Source organism: Neofelis nebulosa, chromosome 2 (assembly GCF_028018385.1).
Source record: "Neofelis nebulosa isolate mNeoNeb1 chromosome 2, mNeoNeb1.pri, whole genome shotgun sequence".
Classification (NCBI taxonomy): domain Eukaryota; kingdom Metazoa; phylum Chordata; class Mammalia; order Carnivora; family Felidae; genus Neofelis; species Neofelis nebulosa.
In genome coordinates, this window is record NC_080783.1 from 59,079,608 (window position 1) to 59,097,753 (window position 18,146).

Genomic DNA, 18,146 nt, shown 5'->3' on the forward strand with positions numbered 1-18,146 from the left:
GAAAAGGTACTATTCCCCTTCTTTTCCTCTCTGGACAGAAACCTAGCTTTTTGTTCAGAGGCTCAGAACACTCTTATGCTCAGGTATAAGAGCTTTAAGAACTTCTTTGTGTTTTGAAAGCTATCCTAGAAAAAGCCCCAACCAGGACTTTGAGAGTTCTTGTCTCTTCAAGAAAAGAAGCCTAAATTATCCTAAAAAGAGAGAAGAGGCAAGGCAGTGTTTCACAGGGAAGACAGACAGGGTTCTACCTTGAGAAGATGGACTCCCCAGAGGCTGGAGGGAAGTGTGAACATTTATTGTACCCGAGTGTATAGAGCAGTTCAGACTTTTCCACTCCACCATAGTTGCAAAGGGCAAAGAATGTGCTACCCTCAACCAAACTCAGGCACTTGTCCCATCTTAAAACTTGACTTCTGGGGAACCCCAGAAAGGGAAAAGGAACTAACATGCACTTTACACCTGTAGTGGACCAGGAATGTTTACCCCCATGGCCCAGGGAGTCCTGAGAGCCTTCACAGGGTGTCGAGCAGATGGCAGCCCTACCAGGCCGTGTTTTTCCTCTTCTTCCCCATCCCCTGCAGCTGGCTACCAAGATACATAGAAAGCTGTCCTTGTGTACAGACCCCTTGGGGTCACACTTGGAGATCTTAGCTATCTAAGCCCGTGGAATGTGGTCATCTGCTTACAAGTTCATGGCCTATAATGCATTTGGTTCTTTATCAAAATAAAAACCAAACAGAATGAGTAAAAGAAACTGGCCATGAGAGAGCACAAACTGTATGTTCCGTTTACATGAAGTTCAAAAACAGACTAAACTCGTCTAATGATAGTGGTTGGTACAACAGTTACCTTTGACTGGGAGTGGGGCCCAGGGAGCCTTCTCGAGGGCTAGAAACTTGCTATATCTTGATCCGGATGGTGATTTCACAGGTGTGTACATATATGAAAATTCACTGAGTTATACACTTAAGATATGTGCACTTTACTGTTATATAAATATCACCTCTGCAAAATAAATAAAGCAAATAAGCCAACAAACACAGACAAAACAATAACCTACAAAGATCTGCTAGATCCAACTTGCCTATTGCCGGGACCACTTAGTGGTCCTCTTACTGGACCTCTTACTGACTCAATCCTTTCCCAATTCCTAAAATTAATCTGGCTCCTTTACCCCATAAATGCACAGGGAATTTAAAGAGCCAGAGAAGAGCATTTAGCCCAAGAGTCCTCACCCATGGGGTAAACTGTAGCATGGTGTGTAGATGCAGAGATGACAGAGCCAGACTGCGCAGGTTCAAATCCCTGCTCTGCCACTTAATGGTTAAAGCCTTAAGCAGCTTACTTAAATTCACTATTCCTCAGTTTCCTGATCTATATTAATAGGCTTTATAATGAGGATTAAACAAGATTAATTGATATGAAAGCACTCAGTAAATACCCAATATTACTACATGCCAAGCCCACGGTAAGCACTTTACCAATCTTATCTTCGTTTAATCCTTGCAGCACCCCTGTCTGCTAGATGGTGTTGTCCCCCATATTACAAGTGAAGAAACTGCAGCTCACAGAGGCTAAACTTGCCTAGGTTACACAGTTAGCAATGAGCAAATCGGGGTTTGAATCCAGGTCTATCTTTTCTTTTCCTGTTAAGAAGCTTCCCTGATGCTTACCTGGATCCTCCCAATATACCTGTGTTCCATCTACTCCCTCTTGGACTTCCCTAGGGCTAACCCATCATGAATCTGCATTTCTACTATTATATGCTGCTGAAACTGGACTACATAGCCCACTCTTCAGGGAACTTTCTAGTCTTTTGGATTCTGAGCCCCCAAGTACAGAATAATCAACCTAAATAATAGGCAATGATTGGATCAACATGGTGAACTGAGCTCGTAAGACCATGTCCTGTTCCACCCCAATTTTCATACAATGATGGAGTCAGGAGGCATGTGGATGGGTCAGCCAGTTGAGCATCTCTTTTTTTTTTTTTTTAATTTTTATTTATTTATTTTGAGAGAGAGAGAGCACGAGCAGGGGAGGGGCAGAGAGAGAGGGAGAGAGAGAATCCCAAGCAGGCTCCGTGTTGTCAGAGCAGAGCCCTACAAGGGATGAACCGTGAGATCATGACCTAAGCTGAAATCAAAAGTGGGGTGCTTAACTGACTGAACTACCCAGGAGGCCCTGAGCATCCAACTCTTGATCTCAGCTCAGATCTTGAGCTTAGGGCCGTGAGTTCAAGCCCCATTGGGCTCCAGGCCGGGCATGAAGCCTACTTAAAAAAATAATAATAATAATAACAAGGGGAAAATGTTTTTAAAGAAGAAATCCACACAGCTCTGGTAAACAAGAAAGGGTACTATTATCAGAAAAAATTTGAAATATCTGGAAGATAAAAGTTAAATGAAATCAACACTGACAAGCATGAAGCAAAATTACATCCCAAGAACTGGCTACAGAATACAAACTAAATAAGTGATTAAAATGGGAATGGGAAGGTAAGAAAAAATCCAGAGAGATTACAAATTCAGAGGGACATTTGCAATAATAGAGAAAAAGGCTCTGAATCAACCATGAGGATAATTTACTAAAGAAGTGGATCCAGAACATGGGCCCATTGCCTTCCTATGCCCCAAAACTGTGACAGAAAGAAAAACATCAGTAGTGTTTGGCCTGGGGAGGGAACAGAAAAGCAGGAGGAAGTGTTAGGAGATGACAAGGTAACTCTATAAGGAAGAAAATGTGCACAGTCTGCCACCGGAGCAAAATTTTACTTACTTTAGCATCATGGCAGGGAAATAGCACAAACCTATGGTGTATTGGCTTTCTGTTACTGTCATAACAAAGTTCTAAAGCTTGGTGGGTTAATACAATACAAATTCATTACTTTACAGTTCTGTAGGTCAAAAGTCCCAGGCTAAAACTGAGGTGTCAGTACTCTCTTTTGGAGACAAGGGGAGAATTTGTTGTTTTGCATTTTCCAGCTAGTAGGGGCCACCACATGCCTTAGCTCATGCCCACCTCTTCATCCTCAAAGACAGCAGTGCCGCATCTCTCTGACTCTTCTTCCATAGTCACAGCTCCTTCTGATGACACATGCAAAAGCTTCTCCACTTTAAAGGAATCACCTTAATAATTGGGCCCACCTCCATAATCCAAGATAAACACCCTTTGTCAAATTATTTAATTTGTAAAATCGCTTTTGCCATATAAGGGAACATGTTCACACGTTTTTCTGCCTACCACATGTGGTTATTGGGTACCTGGCAGATAACCCTGCTTTCTGGTTTGGCAGTTGGAGTACTGGCTGTTCTAGCTGGAACCTGAATCTGGAGTGATACTCACAAAGGCTGGCAGCTATGACTTAACCAGGCTATTCTAGTGGAGTACCCTTGGCTGCGCCCCCCTTGGTTCCTACTGGTTTTCCAAGCCCGATGTGCAGCCTTCCAGTCAATTCTGTGAGCTACTCAACAGCCGGCCAATAAATTACTTTTCTGCATAAGTTAGCCAGAGCTAGTTTCTGCTACTTACAATCAAGAATTCTGGGGGGCCTAGGTGGCTCCATTGGTTAAGCATCTGACTCTTGATTTTGGCTCAGGTCATGATCTCACAGTTTGTGAAGTCTGAGCCTCACTTCCTCACTTCAGACTCTGTGCTGACAGTGGAGGCTGCTTGGGATTCTCTCTCTCCCCGCTCTCTCTCTGCCCCTCCCCTGCTCATTATCTCTCTCTCTCTCAAAATAAATACATAAACTTAAAAAAAAAAAAAAAGAATTCTGACTGATACAGAATTCTCTTAAATACAGAGAACTGGTGATTGCCAGAGAGGAGGTGGGTGGGGGATGGGTGAAACAGATAAAGGGGGTTAAGAGGTATAATTTTCCAGTTATAAAATAAATAAGTCATGAAGATGAAAAGTATAGCATAGGGAATACAGTGAATAATATCATAATAATGTTGTATGGTAACTACACTTAACTGTGTGTGGTGAGCATTGAGAAATGTACAGGATTGCTGAATCACTTTGCTGTAATCACTAATACAACATGGTATGTTAATTACAGTTCAATTAAAAAAAAGATAAGTTAAGGCAACATGTTCTTTTCTGAAGCTAGAATTTGATTTATGATAATACATTTCTAGAGATCTACAAAGACCTTGGAAGGAACAAATTCAAAGCAGTTATTTAAAAACTTTATGAATGTTTCATATAAATATAAGAAAAATATCATTTATTCATAACAATATATATGTATTCATAACACTGTACAGTAACTTCTAGATTTGTAAATTTAAAGTGATGTGATTCAATAAAGGTGTTCGGGTTAAAATCATTAAACACAGAGAATAAACTGGTGGTTGCCAGAGGAAAGGTGGGCGGGGGATGGGTGAAATAGATACAGGGGATTAAAGTACAAATTCCAGTTATGATATAAATGAGTCATGGAAATGAAAAGTACAGCATAGGGGAATATAGCCAATAATATTGTAACAAAGTTGTATGGTGACAGATAGAGACTACACTTATCATAGTGAGCACCAAGAAATATACAGAATTGTCAAATCATTATGTTGCACACCTGAAACTAATACAAAACCGTATGTCAATTATACTTAATGATAAAGATAAAATAAAATAAAAATTTGTAATCTAAAAATGAAAGAAAAAAGATTTCCGACTAATAAAAAATATTCTACACCCATTTATCTTTAAGCAAATGCTTCCTGAGGACAGTCCTCACCTACCTATATAGAATTTATGTCAGATTTTGCATTCAGAGGAAAGGCCTGTCAAATAGCACACTCACACAAAAGCAGATAAAATCCATGCCACTTATGTTTAGTAATCGACCTAGTTCTTCCTTTTGTAAAAGTATAACACCGAATCACCAGACATCAAGGAAAACCAACATCATGGGAATCTAATAGACAAAACAAGAGAACAAACAGACCTGACTGGAAAGAAAATAAGATCAGAATAAAATTTTCATCTTAAGAAAAAGGCGGATGGGGTTCATGTGGTATATTCAGGAATATTTGGGAATATTTTGCCTACAAACCACAAGAGCATTCAGAGAGTAAGTTACTGGAAAATAAAATTTCAGTATCACACTTCATTCACCACTGAATCCCAGCACTTAAAATGATGCCTGGACAGTAGGAACTCCACTCCCTACAATATTTGTAGAAGGAATGATCCATGGAACCTACACATAACATTTACTGCTGTAACCATTTTCAAGTATACAATTCCATACCGTTTAGTACATTCTCAGTGTTGTACAACCACCTCAAGGTCTAGCTCCAGAACTTTTTTGTCACCCCAAGTGGAAACCTCCATTAAGCAGTCACTCCCCGTTTCCCTTTCTCCACCCTGGCAAACACTAACCTACTTCCTGACTGTGTAGATGTGCTTATTCTGGATATTTCATATAAACGGAATCATACATGTGGCCATTTGTGTCTGGCTTCTTTCACTTAGCATGTTTTCAAGGTTGAGCCATGTTGTAGCATGTATCAGTATGTCAATCCTTTTCAGAGCTGAATAACATGTCACTGTATGGGGACACTACATTTTGTTTATCTATTCATCTCTTGATGGACACTAGGCTGTTGCACTTGCACACACCATTTTCTGCCACTGCACCACTGTCTCCCTCTCCGGTCAACTCTATCTCAGCTGGTAGCACCACCACTTACCCAGTTGTTTAGGCCCCAAACCTAGGACTCATCCTTGATCCTTTCCTCCCCTAAGTCCCACCCCACCCTGACATCTAAACCATCAGCAAGTCCTGTTGTATCATCCAGACACACCCCGGTTTTGGTCACATTTCACTACTTCTCCAGCTACCACCTAACACAAGCTACTGTCTCTCTGGTCACACCTAAATGTCTGTTCACTTCCTTTTTCCCCCCTCCCCCATTCATTTCCCCACAATAATCAAAATTATCTTTTAGAAGTATGAATCAGACCATGCCACATCAGTGCTTAAGACCCTTCCGTGACTTCCCATTACAATATAACAAAATCTAGATGTCTTGCTATGAGCAACAAGGCCAGCATGATCCAGCCCCTGCATACCTCTCTGAGCATCAATCCTATACTCTCCAGCCATGCTGGCCCATCTTTGAGTCTCTCCCACACCAACCACTTTCCTGACCCAAGGCCTTCACAATCCCTGAACTTCTGTCTGGGACACACCTTCCCCTCAAACTTTGCTTGGCTCCCTCCTTCTCATCATGAAGGTCACCTCTGCAGAGAGGCCTCTCCTGACTCTCCTATATGAACTAGACTAGTCTCTCTCTGACCCCATACCTTCCCGGGTTTTTCCTTCATGCAACTAAAACCCTATAAAATTATTTTCTGTTTATTATCTGTCTCCACCCCCCAAGAATGTAAGCTTCAAAAAAGGTAACTTGCCTTCAGCCAAATCCCCAGGGCCTAGAGCAGTACCTAAAACATATGAGGCATTCAGTAAATACTTGTTGCTTGAATAATGAATGCATTGCATTATACACACACATAGAAAGAGGACTTTGTGTTCAATAAACAGAATATCCATTCTTTTTAAACATCCTTGAACATTTACATGAATAGGCCATGAAGTGCTCTTTAACCATGTTAGTGAGAGCATAAATTAGTGTAAGTTTTCTGGTGCATAATTTGATAACATATATCCAATTTTAAAATTCAAACACCCTCTGAACCTGTACCATATATTGGCACACTCGTGTTAAATCAAGTGGTCCTTTATGTGTGGGCCTATTTCTGGACTCCATTCTGTTCTATTGTCCATTTGATCACTTTCAGAGATGATATGGACATTCATATGGATCTAAGAAAAGTTTCCTTTCCACAATATTACTGTTTTCTATTGTTCGATGTCCTAGAGCTGATTATTCTATACAGCAATAGATGTAGTAAAGATTTAATACTGAGGTCACATTAATATAAAAAATACTTTTTGGTTGTGGCAGAAAGATTTTCACCATATTTAGAAGAATATTCTGGGACACTGTCCTCCTGGACCTTGGTATCTCTCTGGAGGGGAGAGTAAAAATTTGTTTTAATTACAGGAATCACCACTTTGCCTTTTTATACTGTTATCAAATATTCTTCTCCCCTCCCAAAGTTCCTGAAGGATACTGAAATGATAACTGTTGCAAATTGCTGAAAAGATGACATGTTTGAATGCACTCAGGTATTAGAAATGAAACATCTTCCCGCCCCCCCCCCCAAATGGGGGAGAGACAGAGAGACAGGGAGAGAATCCCAAGCAGGCTCCATGCTTAGCACAGAGCCCCATGCGGGGCTCAATCCCATGACCATGAGATCATGACCCGAGCCAAAATCAAGAGTCAGATGCTTAACGGACTAAGCTACCCAGATACCCCAGAACTGAAATATCTTATAAAATCAACTACTATGGGTTTGAGAAATTGTCACTTTGGTCCATGGTGCTGAAGCAACTGGATATCCATGTGGAAATATAAATGAGATTCTTTGTTACATGAAGCACTCTAGCACAGTAGACTTTTATTTGTCCATTGTGCAAACAGGAAGGGCAGAGAGCCAAGGATCTTCTTCTGATTTGACAGAACAACTCTGACAATGTTTATACTACTTGGGAACATAAGTGTCAACTACAACATTATCACCAGAGCAACAAATAAGACTATCTTAACAAGTCTTAACAAGTAAGACAGAATGACAGGTGTCATTAAAGGTTATATTCACATAACATGGCAACAATTTCTAAGATATCTAGCATCTACAAGATTCCTTTGTTCAAATAATAATTCCAACAACATATTTGTATTACAGAGGACAGAATGAGCTGACAGCAGTTGTGAATATTTGTGCAAGGCTCATATCACAGAGGAAGCAAGACTGATGTCCTTGTGAGAGTTCACATTTGACACCATATCTCATTGGGTCCTTTTACCAAGTTTTACCATGAGGAAGGTCATCTCTCTCTTTGTTGCAGAAGAGAAGAAACAACTTTTTCATCTCTTTATTAGAGTTTGAAAAAAATTAGGAAGTTCCGTATTTTCAGAGCCAGGATCTGAAATTTTATTAGTCAGCATTAAAAGCAGAACACAGACCTGTGGGGTTCAGATTCACTATGGAAAAATAGATTGTTAGAGGATTTGAATTGATGCCAGTGAAACTGAGACAATTTATCTTCCACATTACAAAAGAACAAGAGTCAAGCTGACATCAGACTTCTCTTCAGCAACCCGAGTACTAAAACACAATAAGATAGAGGGGTCCTATCACCAAAGGGGGGAATGAGGTAGAGCCCCTCCCTAAGGAAAAAAAAAAAACAAAAAAAGTCAAGGTAACCTGGCTATACACATACGTGACAATATCCCTCACGACCTTGTAACATGAGACCACTTAATCAGACTACATGTTTGTGTGTTATCATATATGGGAGACAAAGAAGTAAAATATATATAAAAAACTATGCCACGTGGTGTACGGGCCTCAGTTCCTTGGGTACAAACCCAACTGAGCGGTACCTGCAGGAATCAAGTTGCTTCCTGGAAAGAACAGAATGAATGAATGAATGAAATAAAACAAAACACAATAAGAAACCAGCTACCAAATGTTTTGGTAACATGGTTTTAGTTAAATTAGAATATTGTACCTAGGCAAACACAGTTTAAATGTGAAGATAAAGACATTTCCAACATGCAAGGACTTGGAACATTTACCTCTTATGTGCTCATTTTTGCAAAGTTGCTTGAAAATATTCTGAAGCAAAACAAGGAGAAAAGAAAGGAGACCACTGACCCAGGAAGCAAAGAAGTAAACCCAATGAGCAGGAAAGGGAAGTTCCAATGTAACTCAATGTGGAGCAAGATGAAAGCACAACCAGGAGACACTGGAGAGAATGTGATGCCCACAGGAGAGGTCATCAGGAGAAAAAGGTACATGGAGGAAAAGAATGGCAATGGTAACAAGTGATAGGGTAATTTATAACGTAAAGGCAAATGGCACAAGAGACAAAAAAAAAAGAAAGAAAAAGAAAAAAAGGAAAAACAAGTAGAAATAGGGAGAAAAAGCCACAAAATTTAAAAAAGGAAATGAAAGTACAGCCTGCCTTTTTGTTCTAAAGTAAACAGAACCCTGCCCTTTGGGGTGAAAATTTAGTGTTGGAGTGTATACCCAACAGATAAAGTCTGTGTGAATTACAGAAAACCTTCAAAGCTGCGGGGTGGGGGGCAGTTGGGGAGGCGGGTAGGCAGGGGAGGGAAGCTAGGCTCAGAGATTTATGCCCACAGTCTAATGAGCACAGACAACCATAACTGGTTCTTGAGGAAAAGAATGAAAAGTTAAAGGCAGCATTTTAGTAATATTAGCCTGACAATAGGAGAGGCGGGAAACCGAAGGACATGTCTGTTGCAATTTTCCAGGAATGAGGTGGAGGAATAAACAGACAATAGAGAGGGAAGAGAGAACCTATCAGAAAGGCATTTCAAAAGCCAAGCACAGGACTCAGATACCAGGAGTGGGTAAAAGGGTGGGGATGGCCTATGAACTGGAAAAATGGTGACAGCTTTTCATCGAGAATTGCCATTTTATTATTACACACATACTTTTCCTCCGCCTCCTCTTCTTTCTACTTCTTTTCCTCCCTCCAAGTTAATATTAAGCTCCTTGATGGTGGAGATTAAAGCTTGTGTTTGTTTCCTTGACACTAGCACAGGATCCTACAACTAGTCTCTCAGCTAGTGCTTGTGATCATGACTGTGGGTGCTGGTGGTGGTGGTGGTGGTGAGATGATGACGATGATGATGACGACACGACGATGTTTCAATGCCTTAAGTATAGGAGAATTGGAAGCAAGAGTGACTTGGGGTATAAAATAATGACGATAGAATCAGAGCTCTGGTGAGATGTCCGCTCCCATTGGGAACTGGAGAAAATACTTTTTGAAAATATTGCTGCTACTTCCTTAGTGAAATGCCTTCATTTTCCACTTCTTTAGCATTTTTTACTTAATTCCATCTATACCTATGCAAAATTAAAATCAAACAGTATTGAGAAGTCTGACTACTGTCAAAGAAACTCATTTCAAAATTCTTTCAAAGCCTTTTTTGACTGAAAACAAACAGACTTTTTAGAAAGCAGAGTTATTTAAACAAGCTCTGTCCTGACAGTCAGGCCTTCTACATCTTGTTTTGTTCTTGTTTCTGAAGATTAAAAAAAAAAAAAAAAAAAAAAAAAAAAAAGTTATTCTCAAAGAAAGCACTAGGTGGCACTTGTGATGTATTCAATAATTACCTCAGATTCTGGAAAAGGTTTGGTTGGGGTGGGGGTGAATGCAATAAATATTGAAACAGGAAAATCTTCATTACAATAATGAAGATCAGTATCTTATGATTGTGTTTACTATGTTACTATGTATGAGTAATATCTTTATGCAGTGTTTGCATTTAAAATCTGAGCTTCACTTCCTTATAAAAACTGTGAGAGGAACCAACATTTCTATAACATGTGAAAATCCCACATCACTAGCATAATAAATGAAAAAGTAGTGTTTGATTTGCAAAAATTGATTATATGTGTTTCTTTAAACAGCTAGGTCTGCTCTTCTACTTAAAATATTTCAATTTGTGGGGTGCCTGGCCAGCTCAGTTGGTAGAATATGTAACTCTTGATCTTGGGGTTGTCAGTTTCAGCCCCACATTGGGTCTAGACCTTACTTATAAAAAAAGCCAAACATTTCAACTTGTAAAAATAAATCTTTTTTATAAAATAGAGCTTTCCCAAGGTCCAACTATTGTGTAAAGCAAAATGAATTATTAATTTTTAAAAAGACACCATAATCAAATTTTTTTGAGTAATATTAACCAAAATAAAAAAAGAAATTGAAAACAGATGTCTTGGCATATGTTTACCATCTTTAAAGTGATAACATAGTGACTTTAAGCAAATGTATTCTCTTTTCCGGCATTTGGTTGGGCAGTTCCTATTTGGCAAGTTGCTTAATTATCTCATGACCCCATTATCTCAGTCTCCATTACTATGGAGAGACTGAAAGCTCTTTTAACAAAAATGCAGGTTGAGAAGGTATTATTTCAAGTAGAAAATATTGTTGCCAAATACCATGGCAATCTTAGCCTGTAGACCCTGTCATATTATTGCATCTTGCCCCTACCTATTGTCTGGACCTTCACAGTAACCATTATGGATTAGGTTCACTCATGGCTTCATCTTACTATTCTATGCTTATTCTCTTTTGTCTCATTTCCACTTATTATTTTAAGTGTATTTTTTCTTGCTATACCTTTGTAGGATAATTTAACATAATGAAGTCCTTTTGGGACACGATGGGTTATAAATAAATTAATGAAAATGCTAATATGCTGTCTTTTAATTACACTAATTTGTAGGTTTGGGATGAAATTGACATTTTGAAGGTAGTATCTCATGTAGTCGTAAACTCCACATGTCAGAGCTCAGAGCTAAATATGCAAAATTGCAGCAGTACTGAAAACATCTTGGATCTCAGCTTAACAACTGTGAGTTTCACAATTAAGTTTCAGCTTAACAATTGATAGGAATGGATTCTGTCTGACTAACTCAAGCAAAAAGGGCCTTGAACAGAACGATAGCCAGGAGCTCACAGGATAGATGGGAGGCTGGAAGGCCAGGACAGAATGAGGACAGCTCCTGGAGTCCAGGCAACAAGAACAACTTCTGGATCTTTCTGAGGTGCTGCAGCTCCAGTGTATGCCCTCCCTCTATTTCCCATCCTGTGTACCTCTTCTCAAGATTAAAAGTTTCATGATCCAGATTGCTTAATGTGTTCTGTGCATTCACAGATTTCTAGAGCTAAAATCAAGGGAAATTTACTATGGAGTAAAAGTACATCTTGAAAGTTTGCCAAAATATAAGGAACTATAAATTCCAAAAAATAAAACATCCCAGGAGTCTAGCTGTCTTCCCTTGGGTTAGTCACATGTGGCTCCTTAGTTGCAGTGAGATGAAGAATACTAATTTACATCCCCACCAAGATTACCAACAGAGGGAGCGAGGGAATTCCCCACTAGGAAACAGAGGTGTTCCTGGTAAAGGAGGTTATTGCTGGTTACCAAAAAACAACCTATGTGCAATATACTACAGCAAGAGTGGACTATTAATTTCTGTGTTGTATTAAAAAACCCTGATGAGGGGTGCCTGGATGGCTGAGTCATTTAAGCATCTGACTTTGATTTCAGCTCAGGTCACGATCTCATGGTTCATGAGTTTGAGCCCCAAGGCAGACTCTGTGCTAGCAGCGTGGAGCCTGCTTAGGATTCTGTCTCTCTCCCTGTCTCTCTCTGCCCCTCCTCCATGCATGCGTGTGCTCTATCAAAATAAATAAATAAACATTTTTTTAAATAAAAAAATAAAAACCCCTAATAAATAGTGTCCCCCCCCCAATTCATGTCCATGCAGAACCTCAGAATGTGACCTTATTTGCAAACAGGATCATTACAGATGTAATTAGTTGAAAACCTAGATGAGCTCTTACTGGATTAGGGTGGGCCCTAAATCCAGGGAGAGTGTCCACATCAGAGGCAGAAGAAAACACACCTTCTTCTCTCAGAGAGAAGGTGATGAAGGTGATGTGAAGATGGAAGCAGAGACTGGAATGGTGTATCTACAAGTCATAGAATGTCAAGGGTTGCCAGCAACCACTAGAAGCTGGGAGAGAGGCATGGACCATTTCCCTCAGAGCCTCCAGAAGGAATCAACCCCGCCAACAATTTAATTCTGGACTTGTGGCCTCCAAAATGGTAAAAGAATAAATTTCTGTTGTTTTAAGCCATTCAGCTTGTGGTAATTTGTGATGGCAGCCCTAGGAAACAAATGTACCCCCTAAGAACAGTTTCTTTGTGCAAAACCCTAAGTGGTAACACTATGGAAGAAGGTGGTTAGCAATTTTTATGGGAGTGAATAAAAGTTCTCTTTTGCTATTTCAAAAGGAAATAAATCTACGAACGGTTTTGTTTATTCCACAAAGAGCTACCAAATACTTCTTCTGCACTGGGCATTGTTCTAGGGGCTGAAAATACAGTAGTGAACAAATTAAGTAAACTCATGGAGCTCACATTTAGAGGGGAAACAGTTAAAAAAGTAAGCAAGACATAGTCTGTTGAGATCAGGGCTATGAAGAAGGTGAAACTGGATGATGTGTTCTAGAGTGAGGTGTAGGAGGCAGGAGGCTGTTTAGGCTGGGTGGTCAGGCAAAGAGGAGAGAACTGAGAGCAGACATTACGAGGGGTCAGACATTTGTGTCATGGAGGGAAAATATTCCAGACAGAGGAACTGAGAGAAAGGGAAGCTGAGTGACCACTGACAAGTGAGAGAAGATGTGGGGGCGGGGGGACATAGATTTAGGCAGAGGCAGAACACAACTACTCTGAGATATGTCATGAAGGTAGAGGAGATTAAGTAGGAGAATAACATCACCTGATTTAAACATTTAAAGTCAGTCTGTTCACTGTGTGCAGAGAAGATTGTAGGGAGCCAAAAGGAGCACCGGACACTTGGAAGACAGCAGCATTAGGCTGGATGAGAGCAGGTAGAGCTCAAATTAGGGTGGTATTCTGGGGATGCAAAGAAGTGGACTAATTCTGGATATGAGGTAGACTTTGACAAGATTAGTAAGTATTACTTAAGTGTCTTCTTGGTCCAGCATTGCTTGAAATTCTGTAAGGGATACAAAAAATATGATACTACCAAGATTCAAATATCCAGGAGTTTTGCATTTAATTGGACAGATAAGACATATGCATATATTTATAAAACATATATAGACTCAAAATGCATTATAGTGTGATGGAAATAATAAATGCAGGAAAGAAGGCTCCAGTGGGTTGAGGTAATAAGGAAAACTTCATAAACTTGAGATGGGCCTTCAAAGACATGTTAAGATTGAAGGAGAGCATTCCAGTTTGGATAAAGCACGAACAAATTTAAAAAGTAGAGATTGTGCACTGTTTGGGGTGGGTGAATAAACTAATCTGAATGGATTAGAGTTTGTATACAGTGAATAATGCCAATTAAATTAGATCAGTAAAGTGAGGATAGATGATAGAGGGTTTTGACATCGAGAATGAGTTTAAATTTAATCTTCTAGGGCAGGGGTCAGCAAACTTTTTTTGAAAGGGCCGAATAATAAATATTTTAGGTTCTGCAGGTCATATGGTCTCTGTTACAACTACTCAACTCTTCTGGGGTGCCTGCATGGCTTAGTTGGTTAAGTGTTGAGTTTGGCTCAGGTCATGATCTCTCTGCTCTCGAGTTTAAAGCCCCTCCCCCCTCACCTTCCCCTTATCCACCTTCCCTTCTCTTCCTTCTCTCCTCCCTCCCCACTCACAGGCACACCCTTTCTCTCTGTCTCTCTGTCTCTCTCTCTCTCTCAAAAAACCAAACAAAAAAACCCTCTACACAACTACTCAACGCTTCCACTGTGGTCTGAAAGCAGCCATAGATGATACTTTTCAAGTGAGTATGGCTGTGTTTCAATAAACATTATTTATAAAAACAACTGGCAGGCCAGATTCGGTCATTGGATTACGGTAGCAGAGCAACGGAATAAAAATGGTGTTTTACGAATTTTTGAAGTAACTAGGTGCAAGGGTAGGGATCATTTCTTTGTCACTTAGCAATCCATTTCCCCTATCCTCCTTCCTCACAGTTTCCAGACTTTCAGTCAGATGTCAACTTCTCTCACATGTTTAGGGAGAAGCCAGATGAACTTCTAGTTCTAGGAGTAGTCTCATATTAATCTAAATTCATCTTAGATTCATTAATCTAAGGTCATCCCATTCCCCATTCAGCAAGGGTAAGTTCAGGTAACCTATACCTGAGCCACATAGTGCATGCCATTTCTCCAGCATAGAGGGAGGTTCAGGAAGGACATCTGAACTAAATTTGTCCAGTAACATGCACTGCATCCTTTGTAGTAATGGAGCTTCTAGGAAAGCAACCTTCTGACTCTGGAAGAGCCAATAAGAGGACACTCTCCCTTTCTGGGCAGGGTGGTATACATAGACATAAAACTTGGATTTCTGGATTTGGCTAGTTGGTTAGTTAGTTCGGTTTTTGAGAGAAGCCAGGTTTGGACTGACGCTGACAAGACTGAAGGCAGAACAGAGAAAGGTAAAGAAGCCAGGTCTTTGATGACATGGTTGGACTACTAAATCAAACTAACCCTGTGGCCTATCCTACCTTGGTCTTTTTAGTCTTAATAGCCAATAAATCACTTTCATTGTTTAAATCTGTCTTGAGTTTTCTGTTACTTGAGGTTTTTTTTTTTTTTTAAGTATTCCATTGTTACAGAAAAATAATATGGAATGGGGAGATACTGAAAGGAGATAGACTAGATGGAAGATGAGGCATGAAGTGGTAAGGTACAAGGTGGCAGTGAGAAAAATGTCATTGAAAAAAGAAAATTAATATGTGAGGTGAGGCTAGCTCTTCAGCCACCATTTTAATTTTTTTTTAACGTTTATTCGTTTTTTGATAGAGACAGAGTGTGAGTGGGGGAGGGGCAGAGAGAGAGGGAGACACAGAATCTGAGGCAAGCTCCAGGCTCTGAACTGACAGCAGAGAGCCCGACACGGGGCTCGAACTCACGGACCGTGAGATCATGACCTGAGCCGAAGTCAGACACTTAACCAACTGAGCCACCCAGGAGCCCCATCTTCAGCCACCATTTTAAATCCAGCTCCTTACAATGCTCTGCTGCAGCTGCTGCCAGGCCTGGCCTGCACTCCAGCACCCTCCCTCCCCCCAACCCACCCTCCCACTTATTCCGCCACCATGGAGGACATGAACAAGTACAGCAACACAGAGGGATTCGCAGAGGGATCTAAGATCAACGTGAGCAAAAGTCAGGATGGTGGGTACTGGAACTGAAAGAACACAAACTGGATGGCAAATTGATAGACCTTGAAAGGGCCAAAACTTTAAAAAGGAAGAAACCTCCCTCCACCAAATAGGTTTTTGTGGGTGGATTGAGCCTAGATAGTTCTTTAGAACAAATTAATTTTTTTTTATGTTTTATTTTATTTATTTAAATTTTTTTTAATGTTCATTTATTTTTGAAAGAGAGACAGAGCATGAGTGGGGGAGGAGCAGAGAAAGAGGAAGACCCAGAATCCGAAGCAGGCTCAGGCTCCAAGCTGTCAGCACAGAGCCCGACGCAGGGCTCGAACCCACGAACCATGAGATCATGACCTGAGCCGAAGTCAGACACCTAACTGACTGAGCTACCAGGCATCCCCTGAAGAACAAATTAAGGAATATTTTGGAGCTTTTGGTGAAATTGAAAACATTGAACTTCCCATGGACACAAAAACAAATGAAAGAAGAGGATTTTGTTTTATCACATATACAGCTGAAGAGCCAGTAAAGAAATTGTTAGAAAACACATTGTAACAGATGAAAACAAACTGGTTCTGGGAAGTGTGAAATCAAAGCTGCATAACTCAAAGAGGTATATAGGCAGTAACAGCAACAACAAAAAGGAGGAAGCTGGTGGACGAGGTGGTACTAGGGGTCATGGATAAGGTTGGGGCCAATACAGGAGCCAAGGATTTAATAACTATTATGATCAAGGATATGGAAATTACAATAGTGCCTATGTTGGTCTCAAAACTATAGTAGCTATGGCGGCTATGGTAATATTGGGTATAACTTTGGGAACTATGGATATGGACAGGGATGTGTAGACTACAGTGGCCAACAGAGCACTTATGGCAAGGTGTCTTGAGGGGGTGGCAATCACCAAAACAATTACCAGCCATAGGAGGATGTTGGAGAAAACAGTGGGAACTTCACTGCAGGTTGTATGTCACCCAGACTACGTCTATCTCATGTTACAGGCAGAGCACAAGGCACACACCAGAAAATGTTGTCCTGTAGAGGAGATCACTAGAGTAAGCTATCTTGCAGGACGATTGATCTTCCGTTGATCTAAGGTGACTATTTTCTAAAGACTTTCTAATGTACAAGACACACTGGGTCCAACTGTATATAGCCACCAATTAGTTTTCTTTGTTTTTACTTTGTCTTTTGCTGTGTTATGACTTGATGTGGATTTGTGTTTATACAACCTTTATTTGTATGATTTATGTTAAACCTCAAATAAATGCTTCCTTATGTGGAAAAAAATATGTGAGGCTAACCTATATTGATTTGACCAGAATTCCTACATACAATAAAAAGCTAAGGGAAAAAAATAAGGAATACAGAAAGTGAGGAGTTTGAGCCCACTCACAAGAAAAGACATGAAACATAAGGAACTGAAAGATTAAAGATGAAAGATATTTATTTGAATCCTCAGCCTAACCACAGTCCAACAGATTATATCATCCTAAAAACAAAAGATGTAAAGCAACAAGTATTTAAAATCTATAAAGTGCTCACTACAAAAGGTACAATCAGGGTCCATAAAAGAGTATGCAAAACTATAAGTATGGTGAAAAAAACAAAAAAAAATCTGTGAAAAATAGAATAAGCTAATGAGAACTTTTGGGTTATATCATGGAATGGAAGAGGGGTCAGATTAAGAATCAAAGGGAAGAAGGGTAAGGTGACTGAATGACAGATTGGGAAACTCTCATTAGAAAGGGTAGGACTGATCAAGTCACTCCACTTACTCATATTTTCACACTTTTCATACATACTAGGGCACATTCTGCCAACAGAACATGTAGTCCATTGATATGTAACTTCTGTGAGCCCCAGTAAAATAATAGAGAGAACCAAAAAAACAGATGAGAACTGCTAGGAGAAGCTTGGCAATGATTCACACAGAATCACGGAGTCTTTAATATTTCAGTGATGAAAAGGTAAATAAAACACTTCTGGTTTCCAGTCCAGCTTACAAGAAGCTTGAAAGTTGTCACTCCAAGTTAACAACAAATAAAAAGCTGAACAAACTGAAAAATCAACAGCTCTCCTTACATCCAAAAGACAAGTGAGGTCACAGGGCAAAATGTTGTTCCCAAATTTGGAAAGATCAACAGGCAAATACACAGAATCACAACTTACTAGGGCAACAAACTGTGCATACCAGTGCCAGGGTAGGGAAACCTGAACAGTAATTTACGAATTGCTGGGCACTCAATGTAGGT

The 18,146-nt window shown here is 40.0% G+C and overlaps 1 long non-coding RNA gene and 1 pseudogene across 2 annotated transcripts in view; one reads left to right on the top strand and one right to left on the bottom strand.

The window, feature by feature from the left end:
* The window catches only part of LOC131502695 (uncharacterized), a 126,596-nt gene that overhangs the window by 92,225 nt on the left and 16,225 nt on the right, over nt 1-18,146 (bottom strand). The gene's annotated exons all lie outside the window — the stretch shown is intronic.
* LOC131502690 (heterogeneous nuclear ribonucleoprotein D-like) lies at nt 15,422-17,181 on the top strand (annotated as a pseudogene).